A 16,296-nucleotide genomic window follows, 5' to 3' on the forward strand; every position below is an offset into this window, starting at 1 on the left:
AACACAGGCACCGCAAATCGTAAATAATTATGTTATGACTGTGTACGATGATAGTTACTTCCTTTAAATTTCGGAAAAATCAAATAAAATGTTAGCAAAAATATTAATTCTTGAGAGAAACTGCTAAGTCAACACGTAACCTCGGTCATATTTTTGTGCAAGCATTCGTAGTGTATGGAGTAAGTAATAACGTAGATAAGGGGAAGAAATGGTCAAAATTAGACTCATCAGCTAGTAAGTTGAAATGTCTATCAGCAATATTTTAAAGCTTACAAATATGTACAATTTTGCCAGACTTCAATAAGTTTGTTTCTTTGTGAATAATACACTACTGGCCATTAAAGTTGCTACACCAAGAAGAAATGCAGATGATAAACGGGTATTCATTGGACAAATATATTATACTAGAACTGACATGTGATTACATTTTCACGCAATTTGGGTGCACAGATCCTGAGAAAGCAGTACCCAGAACAACCACCTCTGGCCGTAATAACGGCCTTGATACGCTTGGGCATTTAGTCAAACAGAGCTTGGATGGCGTGTACAGGTACAGCTGCCCATGCAGCTACAACACGATACCACAGTTCATCAAGAGTAGTGAATGGCGTATTGCGACGAACCAGTTGTCAGCCACCATTGACCAGACGTTTTCAATTGGTGAGAGATCTGGAGATTGCGCTGGCCAAGGCAGCAGTCGAACATTTTCTGTATCCAGAAAGGCCTGTACAGGACCTGCAACATGCGGTCGTGCATTATCCTGCTGGGCCGGCCAGGGTGGCCGATCGGTTCTAGGCGCTACAGTCTGGAACCGCGCGACCGCTTCGGTCACAAGTTCGACTCCTGCCTCGGGCATGGATGTGTGTGATGTCCTTAGGTTAGTTAGGTCTAAGTAGTTCTATGTTCTAGGGGACTGATGACTCCAGAAGTTAAGTCCCATAGTGCTCAGAGCTATTTGAACTAGCCATTATCCTGCTGAAATGTAGGGTTTCGCAGGGATCGAATGAAGAGTAGAGCCACGGGTCGTAACACATCTGAAATGTAACGTCCACTGTTCAAAGTGCCGTCAATGCGAACAAGAGGTGACCAAGACGTGTATGTAATCAATGGCTCCCCATACTATCACGCCGGGTGATACGCCAGTATGGCGATGACGAATGCACGCTTCCAATTTGCGTTCACCGCGATGTCGACAAACACGGATGCGACCATCATGATGCTGTAAACAGAACCTGGATGCATCCGAAAAAATGACGTTTTGCCATTCGTGCACCCAGGTTCATCGCTGAGTGCACCATCGCAGGCTCTCCTGTCTGTGATGCAGCGTCAAGGGTAACCGCAGCCATGGTCTCCGAGCTGATAGTCCATGCTGCTGCAAACGTCGTCGAACTGTTCGTGCAGGTAGTTGATGTCTTGCAAACGTCCCCACCTGTGACTCAGGGGTCGAGACGTGGCTGCACGATCCGTTACAGCCATGCGGATAAGATGCCAGTCATCTCGACTGCTAGTGATACGAGGCCGTTGGGATCCTGCACAGCGTTCCGTATTACCCTCCTGAACCCACCGATTCCATATTCTACTAACAGTCTTTGGATCTCGACCAACGCGAGCAGCAATGTCGCGATACGATAAACCGCAATTACGATAGGCTACAATCCGACCTTTATCAAAGTCGGAAACGTGATGATACGAATTTCTCCTCCTTACACGAGGCATCACAACAACGTTTCACCAGTCAACGCCGGTTAACTGCTGTTTGTGTATGAGAAATCGTTTGGAAACTTTCCTCGTATAAGCACGTTGTCCCTGAAAAGCTAATCATTTGCATATCACATCATCTTCTTACTTTCGGTTAAATTTCACGTTTGTAGCACGTCATCTTCATGGTCTAGCAATTTTAATGACCAGTAGTGTACTATGTATGCTAAATTTACGAGGGCTATTCGGAAAGTAAGGAACGATAGGTCGCGAAATGGAAGCCGCAGTGCAAATCGAAACTGTTTTATTGGCAACGGTTAGCTACAACTTCCAGCTACTTCTCTACACAGTCGCAGCTCAGACTTAAACATTTGTCGTAGCGTTGTCCCAACTTTTCAATTCCCTCGTTATAGAAGACAGCCACCAGTGCTTTTCGACAATTTTCTACTCTGGACTGCAGCTCATTGTCTGTGTCGAAATATTGTCTTCATAGCCAGCGGTTCATTTGATCAGAGATGAACCTCAGGGGTAGCCGATTACAGGCTGTATTGGGGGTGATCAAACACTTCCCATCGAAAACGGTGCCCCTGCAGAGTGCGACCGAGAATTGTGGTGTAGAACGAACCGCATGAGTTACGTGATGTGGATTGCATAGCTTCAGGCGAAATCTTTCGGAGGCCCTCATACTTGGCGGGAGACGCTAATTTCTAGCCATCTTTACATTCTCACTGTGAGCTCAGAACTGAAAAGAGCGACATGATGTGTTCGACGGGTGTACTAGACACTGTGCCCAACGCATCTGTGCAAAGCTTCATCAGATTTTTACTGTATTTTCCATTTCGCGACCAATCGTTCCTTACTTTCCGAATAACCCTCGTAAAATCCATTCCTCCACTGATATCATGAGATCACCAGACGCTAAATGCCTTAGAAACAAAAAATAATATGGTTTAGTATGATTTAAAATTCACACTGAGCTAAATAATGGACGACACACCTTTTACATATCGGAAACACTCTATGCACTGCTGCGTTTTCTACACAAGAGAGCGAACAGTCGTCGAAGCAAATGCGTAGAGCTTACTGACGGTTTCAAGTGACAAATTTTACTTCTCAGACATAATTTATCCTCTTCTGTTGCGTTATTTATTTGATTCTTACATATGAATGTACTAAAATAAATAAAATTAATTGAAAACTTGAAAAAATACCCATGTCAGGACACACGAAAATATGAAGAGTGTATGTGGAATTTGAGCATCGACCCAGCTTTCGTCTAAGAGGAAATATGAACGAGAACATTCGTCAGTTTTTGGCAGTATACAACGTGCATAAGACATATTGTAAAGTGTACTAGGTGAAGGAGGACTAGTGTCAAAAGTAGAACGAATACGTTGGAACAATCATACATCAGAGTAATAATTGTATAAATCTCGGTGGTTCGAGTGCCGTTTGGAGCTGTCTGTAAGTACTTTACGGCAGGCCTTCTTCGTATAACCGATATTAAACCGATGACACATACGTGTTTAAATTCATGTTAGTTGCTTACGCAATCTACTCACAATTGCTTTATATATAGGAATTCTTATCCAACTATTTATTTACACACAGAGCAAATGATGGTGTTCTGTCATGGCCGCCATCTAAATCAACATGGTGACTGCTCTATTCCATGAGTGTAGCCACTTGCCAAAGAATTATTTTCAATATTGTAGCAAAAGTGGATATTTATTAGCAAGTAGCCTGTTAATGATAAAAATAGTGCTAAGCAAATTCAAACTTACAAACTTACTAGCCTTTTGTATAACTATAGTGAGACTAGCTGTACCCAGCCACGCTTTGCTGTGGCTCAATCTGCTTGGATGGAAAAGAGTTGGATATAAGTCCTACTCTGCTTATCTTCCCTGTCTCTTTCCATCTCCCCTTCCCCTCCTAACTTTGTCCATCTCCTCTTACTTCCATCTCTCTCTGTCGATCACCTCCTCCCCCTTTCTCTGTTCATCTTCTCCCCCTCTCTCTCCATCTTCTCCTGCCCTCTCCCCTCTCCTATCTTTCTGTATCTCCTCTTCGTTCCATCTCTCTCTGTCCATTACCCCCCCCCCCTTTCTCTGTCTATCTTCTCCTCCTCCATTTCTCTCTACATCTCCTCCTGCCACTCTCTGTTCGTCTCCGCTTTCCGTTTTCTGTGTCAATTTCCTTCCATCCCTCTTTCCACCTCCTCTTTCTCCCTCTCTCTGACCTTGAGCCTTGTTTAATGTTATTGCAGATTCAGGTTCTGTAGTAGTATTCTAGTTATAAGCAAATAGACCACAAGCTAACAATATTTCACTAACTTTTATTTTATACATACATTAAAACATATATAGTCTGTATGTGTCTAAATGTTTGTTACTGTAGTGTAAATATTTGAACTAAATCAAAAAGGTGCATTTTGACATTTTTGGTAACAATGTTTTCCCCTTAAACACACACACACACACACACACACACACACACACACACACACACACACATATATATATATATATATATATATATATATATATATATATATATATATATATATATATAGGTACCTAATTCAACATTGTATCAAAATTTCAATGCAATCGGTCAAGAACTATCGGAAATACTCGCTTTTGAACAAACGAACAATTACGTTGTTATAACGTTTCCCCTTTTATTACATATATATTACACATACATCAGATGCCATTCCAGCAGGTATATAAAAACAGTTGAGCAAGATTGTGTCAAAATTTCAAAGCGATCCATTAAGAAGTTTCGGAGATTTGAGATTTTGAAGAAGCGAACTATGTTCCTATCCTATGAATGATGTTTCTAATCGCAGTTCTCCCAAAGCTTATGAGCGACTGCTTTGAAATTAAAACGCAATGTTCCATTGATGTACGCATGTGATTTCATTTACCTATTTTTATATAGATGTAATCCATAAATTTATATAAATTTAATAATAGGAAAACACTGTTACAAATAAATTTCAAAAATTTACATATATATGTATTATACATCATATATTAAAGAATTAGGTACCTACAAACATGCCAGTATTAGAATTCAAAGTTGTTCGGAAATTTCATAGGAATCGGTCAAGAACTTTCTGAGATTTACGATTTTGAAGAAACCAACATTCATATTTTATAATGTTTCCCCTTTTGTTATATTACATACATATAAGATAGCGTTCCAATAAGTACATAAAACCACGTGTATATTCAAATGCAGTGTTGCGTCATAATTTCAAAGCAATCTGTGAAGAACGGTCGGTGGTTTGAGACTTTGAAGAAACGAACATCTACGTCTGTACTTACATAGCACTTTAAATGTTGCTAATCATATATCTCCAAAAGTTTCTGACAGAAGGCTTTGAAATTTTGGCCCAATGTTTCACTTGAATAGACGTGTGTTTTTATATACCTATTTTTAATATACGTATATACATTTTTTATAAATTTAATAGGCACCTAAGAGACGCATGTCAACATTTCAAAGATATCGGTTGAGAACTTTTGGAGATACATGATTTTGAACAAACGGACATTTACATTTTTATTTATATAGATTGTTAAGAACTTTATATGAATTTTGATAACTGTCGTATACCGTCTTTACTCTAGAAGTGGTTTCTACATCATTCTTGTTGACTGTTATTCGATTTGCTATTGCAGATGTCAACTGTTTTCAAGTATTTAATCAAAAATGGGAAGTGAAATAGTTTGTTTATCTACGTCAGGGGCGATCTCTAATCGTCCTTAAAGAACAATTTAGAGTTATGTGAATTATTCAAACTGTTCCTGCTTCTGTCGATCAGTATATCTATGGTATGTGTTCAATACGAAGACAAAACAAGGGTTCCATTTGTCTTGTTGCTAGCTCTACATCTCCTATCGATCTGTCCATATGTAAATCACGCAGAGAAGAGCTTTCTTGCACTACTCCTCCTTCGCCATCGAAGTTTTTGGAGTTTGCCTTCAGAACGTCGCTGAGAGTGCAGTATAAGAAGAAAACACATTGCATGGTGGTCCAAAGGATAACGTTGAAAACTACGATGATCGTTATTTAGCAGCTATTGCGCTGTTCCTGCAATTGGCTTATAGAAATGGTAGTTTCCCAGCGCTCCGCCATCACTAGGAACGCCCGTGAACGAGGACTGTGTCGTCACGTCAGCGCTCGTCAAATTAGGCAAAATAAGCCATATAAAAGTTAACGATCCGTATTACAGTGATACCTCTAACACCGCCCAATTCCTGCTTTTGGATTCATCGAAGATGTATAGCGGATTTTAAAAGTTCCGGCTCCCCTTTTTTCAGAAACTGACTCGGCTAAATGAGGTTTTCCGGACCAGTTACCGGTTCTCTCTTACAAAAAAAAGTACAATGTAAATTGTAATTTAATAAGAACGCTTGTTCTCAGTACTCCTAATTTCTCTTCCGCAGCGACTCACTTAATGCCACTTCCATATGCTCCCCAAAAGGAAAACGTCAAATATTAAAAACATACTTTGAATAAAATCATTTTGATTGTCAAGTCAGGTCATATTGTAACACTAAAACCAACCATAAGACACTGTTTTTAGTGTTAAAAAATGCGCAGCTTACTACCCGAAAGAATTTGATTGAAACATACAAACTGTGGAAGTAATGTGCACTTACATCAACAACACATTCAGAGCAACTGCGGTGGCCAGTGCTATTAAAGTATTTACTCATGCTGAAGTACTTTGTTTTACTTTATCTGCTAATAACTGACTGGTCAGATTCAAGGTGCATGTGTGCAGTTAATCACGAACTCTTGTCCACCAAGACCACTCTGCTACAAGTAAAATCTAGCAGCAAAATCGATTAAAGAAGTGCACATCGTCCGCCCGGTTGGCCGTGCGGTCTAACGTACGGCTTTCCGGGCGGGGAAGGAGCGCCTGGTCAGCAGCACGAATCAGCCCGGCGGACTTGCGTCAAGGTCCGGTGAACCGGCCAGTCTGTGGATGGTTTTTAGGCGGTTTTCCCTCTGCCTCGGCGAATGCGGGCTGGTTCCCCTCATTCCGCCTCAGTTACACTATGTCGGCGATTGCTGCGCAAACGAGTTCTCCACGTACGCGTATACCACCATTACTCTACCACGCAAACATAGGGGTTACACTCGTCGGTGTGAGACGTTCCCTGGGGGGTCCACCGGGGGCAGAAACGCACAATAACCCCGGGTTCTGTGTGGGGCGGCGGAGGGGTGAAGTGGACTGCGGTAGTCATCGTGCGGTTGTGGACCACTGCGGCTGCGCCGGGGACGGAGCCTCTCCGTCGTTTCTAGGTCCCCGGTTAACATACAACATAATACAATACAAGTGCACATCGATGAGTTAAGGATGAATCCCATTCTAATTCGAGTTATTTATCCAGTAATTTGACAACGGGTAATGGATAATGAAAGTGAGACAACAGGAATCTGGAAAGTTAGTGGACTGTGCCCAAAGCTATACCAAAACTATCGTTCCCTTCTCATAAGGTTACAATCAAACAAGTTGATAGGTATACTTTCACGAACCCATCTAACTCCATACGACTATTGCTAACACTGATAAGAAAAGCAAAATGGAAGCGTGTGTGATCAGCAGCTGAAGGCTCCATGGCCGCACACATCTGGGGCAAGAAGAGGGGTGGGGCGCCCAACCCCCTAGCTCTCAGAAAAAGGAAAAGATATTGTGTAGTTAGATGTTTTTCTTTCAAGAAAATAATTTGAAAATCGGTATTACGCAGGTTTTTAACATGGTCGGAACTGGAACTTTCTTATGGCCACTGACAAATTGGCCCCAACCCCCCCCCTCTTTCAAAGTACCGTACGGACGCCCTTAGAAGTCTCACATTAACCGAACACACGAGTGCCCACAAAAAACTACGTGAATTAAAGTTCCACAAATTCAATCCCACATAGACATACAAAAAAAACATAACACAGGTAAAAATGAGAATTAAATTGTTACCAAGGTAGGCAAAGCACACTGGAACGCATGGGTTTTCTCGCAAGATCGCTGTGGACCACACACCGTGGGATCTCACAAAATTTGCACAGTTCACAGCATAAACAGAGGTAAACAATTAATAGCAACAATTAATAACGTCGGCGTCTTAAAAAAAACATTTAGAACAACGCAGTAGTCATACTAAAAAGTATCACATACAAGTATTTCACAGTCTAACAGACGCGGGAAGAACATTATTCTTTACTACTGCTAAGGTCAAAACAAACAAAGGCGAAACACTAGATATTGCAAGCGAATATGGGTGACGAATGAATCAAATTTTACTTCTATGACGCAGTGCATCGCACGAAGTAGTGCATTACAGAGACCAACACAATAAAACTTTACACGCAATGAAGATAGAAAGGCAAAAATTGGAAGAAATTTATAAAATACTCGTAAAATAACAACAAATCGAATCACATCAACTTAACTGCAAAATATGCTGCACTCAGTTCAAAAGACTGCATAACTGAATCTGACTGACGAAGATCACTAATTCTCAGTGCAGGACTACGGCAGTGCGAGGTGCATAGCATATGCTAAGAAGAGGCCCTTGCTTTCCTTTAGGTCTCAAGGCTTAGGATATAAAAGAAAACAGCACTTTGGTCCGAAAACGATATGTACATTTTCTTGGGTGGTTATCGTCATACATTCAAAACATAAATTCTTTTCCCACCATGATACACTACTGGCCATTAAAATTGCTACACCACGAACTTGACGTGCTACAGACGCGAAATTTAACCGACAGGAAGAAGATGCTGTGATACGCAAATGATTAGCTTTTCAGAGCATTCACACAAGGTTGGCGCCGGTGGCGACACCTACAACTTGCTGACATGAGGAAAGTTTCCAACCGATTTCTCATACACAAACAGCAGTTGACCGGCGTTGCCTGGTCAAACGTTGTTGTTATGCCTCATGTAAGGAGGAGAAATGCGTACCATCACGTTTCCGACTTTGATAAAGTCGGATTGTTGCCTATCGCGATTGCGGTTTATCGTATCGCGACATTGCTGCTCGCGTTGGTCGAGATCAAATGACTGTTAGATGAATATGGAATCAGTGGGTTCAGGAGGGTAATACGGAACGGCCTCGTATCACTAGCAGTCGGGATGACAGGCATCTTATCCGCACGGCAGTAACGGATCGTATAGCCCTGGCTCGAAGGTGAGTCAACAGATGGGGACGTTTGCAAGACAACAGCCATTTGCACGAGCAGTACGACGACGTTTGCAGCAGCATGGACTATCAGCTCGGAGACCATGGCTGCGGTTACCCCTGACGCTGCATCACAGACAGGTGCGCCTGCGATGGTGTACTCAACGACGAACCTGGGTGCACGAATGGCAAAACATTTCTTCGGATGAATCCAGGTTCTGTTTACAGCATCATGATGGTCGTATCCGTGTTTGGCGACATCGCGGTGAACGCACATTGGAAGCGTGTATTCGTCATCGCCATAGTGGCGTATCACCCGGCGTGATGGTATGGGGCGCCACTGGTTACGCGTCTCGGTCACCTCTTGTTCGCATTGACGGCACTTAGAAAAGTGGACGTTACATTTCAGATGTGTTACGACCCGTGGCTCTCCCCTTCATTCGATCCCTGCAAAACCCTACATTTCAGCAGGATAATGCTCGACCGCATGTTGCAGGTCCTGTACGAGCCTTTCTGGATACAGAAAATGTTCGTCTGCTGCCCTGGCCAGCACATTCTCCAGATCTCTCACCAACTGAAAACGTCTGGTCAATGGTGGCCGAGCAACTGGCTCGTCACAATACGCGTCACTACTCGTGATGAACTGTGGTATCGTGTTGAAGCTGCATGGGCAGCTGTACCTGTACACGCCATTCATGCTTTGTTTGACTCGATGCCCAGGCGTATCAAGGTCGTTATAACAGCCAGAGCTGGTTGTTCTGGGTACTGAATTCTCAGGATCTATGCACCCAAATTGCGTGAAAATGTGATCACATGTCAGTTCTAGTATAATATATTTGTCCAATGAATACCCGTTTATCATCTGCATTTCTTCTTGGTGTAGCAATTTTAATGGCCAATAGTGTATAAACGCTACCTTAGCTCAGTCACACTTTTTATACAAATTCACTTCATTAAATTCGTCCAAAATAACAAAGTTAATACGTTAATTGCATTCGATGATCAGAAATTAATTTTAAGAAAAGAATTATATTTAAAACCATTGAAACCAAATTAAACGAATAAAAGTAAACACCACAATCCTAATCATAAGGATTTTTAAAAAATTAACGTTCTGTGGATATGAACACGCGGCCATTAGCCTAGAGCCTGGAGCGTTAGCCATTATTCTATGGAGCTACTGGATAACCTCATCTTATTTTTGATGGGTTAATGTCACACGAGAAATTTTTTCGTATCATTTTCACAAACGAGAACCACCACGGTGGATGGCTGCACTGTGTGATATATGCACGCTACACCATTGTGTGGGGTGTTTCAAAACGCTAATCCCACCCATAGTGTCTCACACTCAAAACAAATAAGCTCACCTTATTCTTCAGTGCTTCTCCTTTCCTGTCGGCAAATTCCACACGAGATAAAATTATATTTCACTCTTTTGTTGTTAAAGAGTAGTTTCGTACCACAACACGTTATACAACAACAGTTCAGTAACAATAAAGTAATCTTCACTCTAGACGGCTCGCATCAAAAGATCTGTAAGAAAAGTAAATACACTATAGAAGGAATGAAAGACTGTAATTGTAGACTTTAAAAAAATACTTTATCCATCAATTACGTTCTTATTGGTAAGCGACGGAAAACTGTTCTAACCGATCGGTGTATTACGACTAACCTGGACAGCATTAAGAAGTACGCCTTAAGTTTAGCGGTGCTGTGAAGTTACGACACATAACGTACGGTATGGGTAGCTCTCACTTCTAGAAATGAGCTAAAATTGTTACTACTCACTGTACATTTGACACCACCGTCTTTCCATTGGATGACAGATAGAAAACTATTCATTACCGTTTTTGAATCTTCTCACAGGTCATCTTCAGATCCAAACGCAATTACTACCAAACACAGTTCGTCATGAGGGCGTGGCTTCTTTAAAACTGCTGGTTAATAGTTCAGAATCAAGCTTCGTCTCACCTGTTTTAAATCAGGCTTCACACTGATGTACTAGTGAAAAGAACGTAAATTAATGATGTTGCCAATAGCGGCAAAAGAAGTCTCACGCATTCTGGAGGTTTCCTGTTAAAAATATGAACAGAAATATGCACTGAAGAGCCTAATAAAGTGGTACACCTGCCTAATATAGTGTAGGGCCCCCGCGAGCACTCGTAAGTGCCTCAACACGACGTGGCATGAACTCGACTAATGTCTGAAGTAGTGCTGAAGGGAACTGACACCAGGAATCCTGCAGACCTGTCCGTAAAGCCGTAGGACTACGACGCGGTGGAGATCTCGGAACAGCACGTTGCAAGGCATCCCAGATATGCGAAATAATGTTCGTGTCTGGGGAGTTTGGTGGCCAGCGGAAGTGTTTAAACTCAGAAAAGTGTTTCTGGAGCTACTCTGTAGCAATTCTGGCCCTGTGGAGTGTGCATCGTTCTGCTGGAATTGTCCAAGTCCGTCGGAATGCACAATGGACATGAATGGATTCAGGTGATCAAACAGGATGCTTACGTACGTGTCACCTGTCAGAGTCGTATTTAGATGTACCAGAGGTCCCATATCACTCCAACGGCAGACGCACTACACCATTACAGAGCCTTCAAAAAGAAAATGTTCAAATGTATGTGAAATCTTAAGGGACTTAACTGCTAAGGTCATCAGTCCCTAAGTTTACACACTACTTAACCTAAATTATCCTAAGGACAAACACACACACCGATGCCCGAGGGAGGGCTCGAACCACCGCCGGGACCAGCCGCACAGTCCATGACTGCAGCGCCCAAGACCGCTCGGCTAATCCCACGCGGCACAGAGGCTTCACCAGCTTGAACAGTCATCTGCTGACATTCAGGGTCCAAGGGTTCATGAGGTTGTCTCCATATCCATAAACGTCCATCCACTCGACGGAATTTGAAACGAGACTCGTCCGACCAGGCAACATGATCCAATCATCAACAGTCCAATGCCGGTGTTGACAGGCCCAGGCGAGGCGTAAAGCTTTGTGTCGTGCAGTCATCAAGGGTACACGAGTGGCCCTTCGGCTCCAAAAGCCCATATCAATGATGTTTCGTTGAATGGTTTGCATGCTGACACTTGTTGATGGCCCTACATTGAAATCTGCAGCAATTTGCGAAAGGGTTGCACTTCTGTCTCGGTGAACGATTCTCTTCAGTCCTCGTTGGTCCTATTCTTGCATTTTCTTCTTCCGGCCGCAGCGATGTCGGAGATTTGATGTTTTACCGGATTCCTGATATTGACGGTACACACGTGAAATGCTCGTACGGGAAAATCCCAACTTCAGCGCTGTCTCGGAGCTGCTGTGGCACATCGCTCGTGCGCCGACTCTAACACCACGTTCAAACTCACTTAAATCTTGATAACCTGCCATTGTAGCAGCAGTAACCGATCTAAAAACTGTGCCAGGCTGTTGTTTGTTGTCTTATATAAGCGTTACCAACCGCAGCGCCTTATTCTGCATATTTACGTGTCTGAAGTAGTGCTGAAGGGAACTGACACCAAGAACCCTGCAGACCTTTGAATATGCATGCCTATACTAGTATCTTTGGCGCTATAGTGCATTTTCGCTCAAGTCTCAAAGCATTGTGGATGTCTACGCTTTTATTAGATTGTAGACGCCATCTTTGCCTACTTCCGTGTTTGCAAAGTGTATGTGATTTAAAATGACCGACAATGGATCTGTGACTACTACTTGCACACTTAAGTTTTTGTTCATCTATGGAATCAAAGACCTCCACAAAACTTGGAGCCATAAATTAAACAGTGTTTCTTTTCGCCTTCTATTACAGATAGTGACAAAGGTTTACCTTCATGTCTTATTAGTTCACATAAATCCATCTTACTCTGGAGGTTCAAACCCAGCGGAAATAAAACAAATATTAACTGGTAACGGAGACCCTCTAATTTCATTCTATATCGATTACATTCATGGGAAGTCTGAGATCTGCTTATTGTTTATTTTAACTGCTATTAACTCGAGTCCCACTAATAATGTAGAATCCAAAATCCACAGTTGACTTTGATATGCTTATCTTGAAGTCACTTACTGTCCAGAGTGCAAGTACATGGCTACATATATACGTTTTAGGTGAACTTTGAACCTTATAAATAATGAACAACACTTCCAATAATCTTGACTTATTACTAATGTTTCCATAAACAACATTTTACGGACGCACTGGTCGACTGAAATATCTTGTTGCCCATGTGATTCAGTGTTGCTACCTTCAACTTCTAGAAAAAATTGACAAACATAATGCAGCGCTATCTTGTCAACATACTCACAACTGCCGTCTGCTAGAGTGTCTGCCACGACACTCACATGTAACAACCACTCACGAAAGTCAGGACATAAATGTTACGCATAGACAGTTACTATTCCAGCTGATATCGCAACTGTGAGAATGCACAGATAAGTTGCTTCTGCAACCTGAAGATAGTCTGATGGCGGACCGAAATGGACTGTCTTACAAAAATAGTAGTACAGTGATGTATTTTGTAATGTAATTTTTAACCAACTGAAGTGTTATTCTCAAAGGGGACCCGACCGCCCACCCCCTCCTACAGCGGAGGTTGCTCTAGTACTTAGTGGCGTCACGTAAGTCCTACATCGAAATTACGATACTTTTTATGACTCAAATTAAGTATCGTGTAAATTTAAATCATTTTGACGGTTAATAACACCGATAATTTAGTTTACTCAAATGAGATCGGGAATTCCTCGCAAATTTCGGTTTCTGGTCGCATGCAAATTGTGTTTGTAGTGTTCTGATTAAACTGGGCCGAAAGGGGCATAAGATCTCAAAACATACAAAAAAAATCATTTGAAAATGCCAAAAGTATGCTATCGTGATGTTCATCAAACGATTCCGTTTCATAAGAGGTTTTATCAGAGGATCACAGACGTACAATTGGATTTCATCTAGGCAAAGCATTATGAAAGTTACTGATATGTCTATCGATGTTTTTAGTAGTTAAATACTAATTAAAACGTAGTTCTCTAAGTTGTTAGAAGCGAAGTATTTTCACCTCCTTCTTCGACTGAAAAACGTCAATTTCTTGGAAAGGCTTTTCTAAAAAAGTGTCAAAACTAAGAAGAGCAGTCAGTGTTTTCATAACAGCTTTGCAAGATTAGCTGGATGCCATGCTACGCAAACCCTATTACGTTACCGCGCATAGGAAGTGGTTCTGACTTCAAATAAATGTTAGCAAAGCTAAGGATAATTTCTAAAATTGGGGCCAAATACAATAACTTTAAACACAAGAAGAAAGCTGATAAAGTAAAGGTAAGTAAAACGATCAGTATGAAAATAGGCGGATAATTTCAATCACTTTTTGTTCTAACGGCCAGCGGTTTCCCTTTGAAACAATCAATCTGGAAAAGATAGATTATTGGCATTTCTTTTCGGATTTATGAATAGCACGGCCACTTGAACAGAATTACATCACACGGCTAACCTAAAATATTTCCATGTAAAACTTTCTGTTATCTCATTACCCTTTTGTAGGAAGGGTTTATAGACGTTTGTTAGTGGATATGAGCACAGGCGTTGCTTTCGAGCTTCTCAGAAGGGTCCAAAGATTTATTGATGCCTTTCTGTTCAATAGCACTCAAGTTAGGTAGCCTGCAGTCATTTCTCTGCGTTGTACTGCATTTTCAGTTGTGTTGGTGTGTGTTATTGTATGATAACTTACTCGCAACTCTGCGTGTTTCATACTGCCTTACTTTTACAAATAATCTCACTCCTGTGTTTTCTACTACTATGCTGATTAGCTTTCGGCCGAAGTTTCCAACGTCATGAGGACACAGTCTATCACCTGTAAAGATGGCGGAGCGTGTGCTGCGTTTACTGGAACAAAATCCCGATGCTTATTACCAGAGGAAAGCGTAGATCATTCTTTTGTCAAGGCGGCACTTCATGAACAGCTGCTGTATCCATACCACATTCTGCGAATTCTGGCAGTAAGGCAACGGTTTTAAAACTTTTGAATTCCTGGGTCCGGTGACCAACTATGTTGTTTCCTTGACTCCGCTCCAGGGTACCTTGTAAAACCTTAAATAATTAATTAAAAATTTTACGAATAAAATATTACTCAGGGTGACACTTGAACTTGCATCCTGTTACACAACTTGACACATCTTGGCACCAACTGAAATACATCAACCTCATTTCCTTTCCCTCACAAAGTCTTGATCTTTACATGGTTTTAGTGACAGTCACTGCCGAAAACCCACTCTCGCGATTATAGGACGTTGCAAAAGGAATTAATATCTTCATTGCCTTCTTTCTCAAGTCTTGAAACTTTTTTCTTATTGAATACCAAATTGTTGGCATCACTTTCAGTTCAGAATATAATGAAAGTTCTATCAACTCTTCCTCTTCTACAGTACTGATCTCAGAAAGAGAATCGTTACTGATTTTGAAACCACTGAAACCTACCACTCTTTTCACGAAAGCATATTTCAAAGCGAACTTTAAGTTCAGATGAATGTCGTCCCCTTAAAGAAAAAAGATCTGCAGTAATGCCTATCTCACCGTCGTTTATAAATGCTGCCAACTTGGAAAGTAGTCCATTTCTCCTCCGTCTTTCATGTTTACTTCCAAAGAAGAAGTTTCATCTTGAATACCGAAGCTGAATGAAATGAGTTTCACTTCCTTGCAGAGAGTTATTCAGTCAGTTTAACATCTGAAATATATCACGTATATCTGCGACCTAAAATAGAACGTCAGTTTCTAGAAAGCACTTATTACTGATATGATTTTCCTCTTCCGGGTTAAAAATGCGCCATGACACTTTCCCTCCGGCAAGCCAACGAGTCCTGTTATAAAATAACAGATGACGATATCTGGTTTGTGGAGCGCTCAATCGCGTGGTTATCAGCGCCCTTACAAAGTGTCAATCTTTAGTCATTCCAGTCTCGCCACTTTCCCGAGTGGTGATAAAATGGTGAGGACAACACGAACACCCAGTAGAAAACCCCCGACCCGCCCGGGAATCGAACCCGGAACCTCGTGATCCAAAGGCAGCAACGCTAGCCACTAGATCAAGAGCTACGGGCAAAATGAGAGAGATATATATCCAGCCCCCCATATCGTGACACATTAAGAAATTTGGCTTTCGGATGTCGAGTTTTTAATACAGTTCACCACATTAATGACACTTTTCAGACTTTTTTCAGAGCAACAATCAAAAATTGAGAAATCAAGTGCTTCTCTATCGATAATGCAACGGTTCTACACAATATCAGGAGCTATGCCGCAGATAAGTACTTGTACACCGCTGTAACGTCCCGCCGTGGATCGTGCACCAGCTGTGCTCACACCAACATAGTGTGCCCTGTTAATCTGATTTTCTATCGTGAAGTTGTCCACCATTTCGAACAA

Source organism: Schistocerca serialis, chromosome 6 (assembly GCF_023864345.2).
Source record: "Schistocerca serialis cubense isolate TAMUIC-IGC-003099 chromosome 6, iqSchSeri2.2, whole genome shotgun sequence".
NCBI lineage: Eukaryota > Metazoa > Arthropoda > Insecta > Orthoptera > Acrididae > Schistocerca > Schistocerca serialis.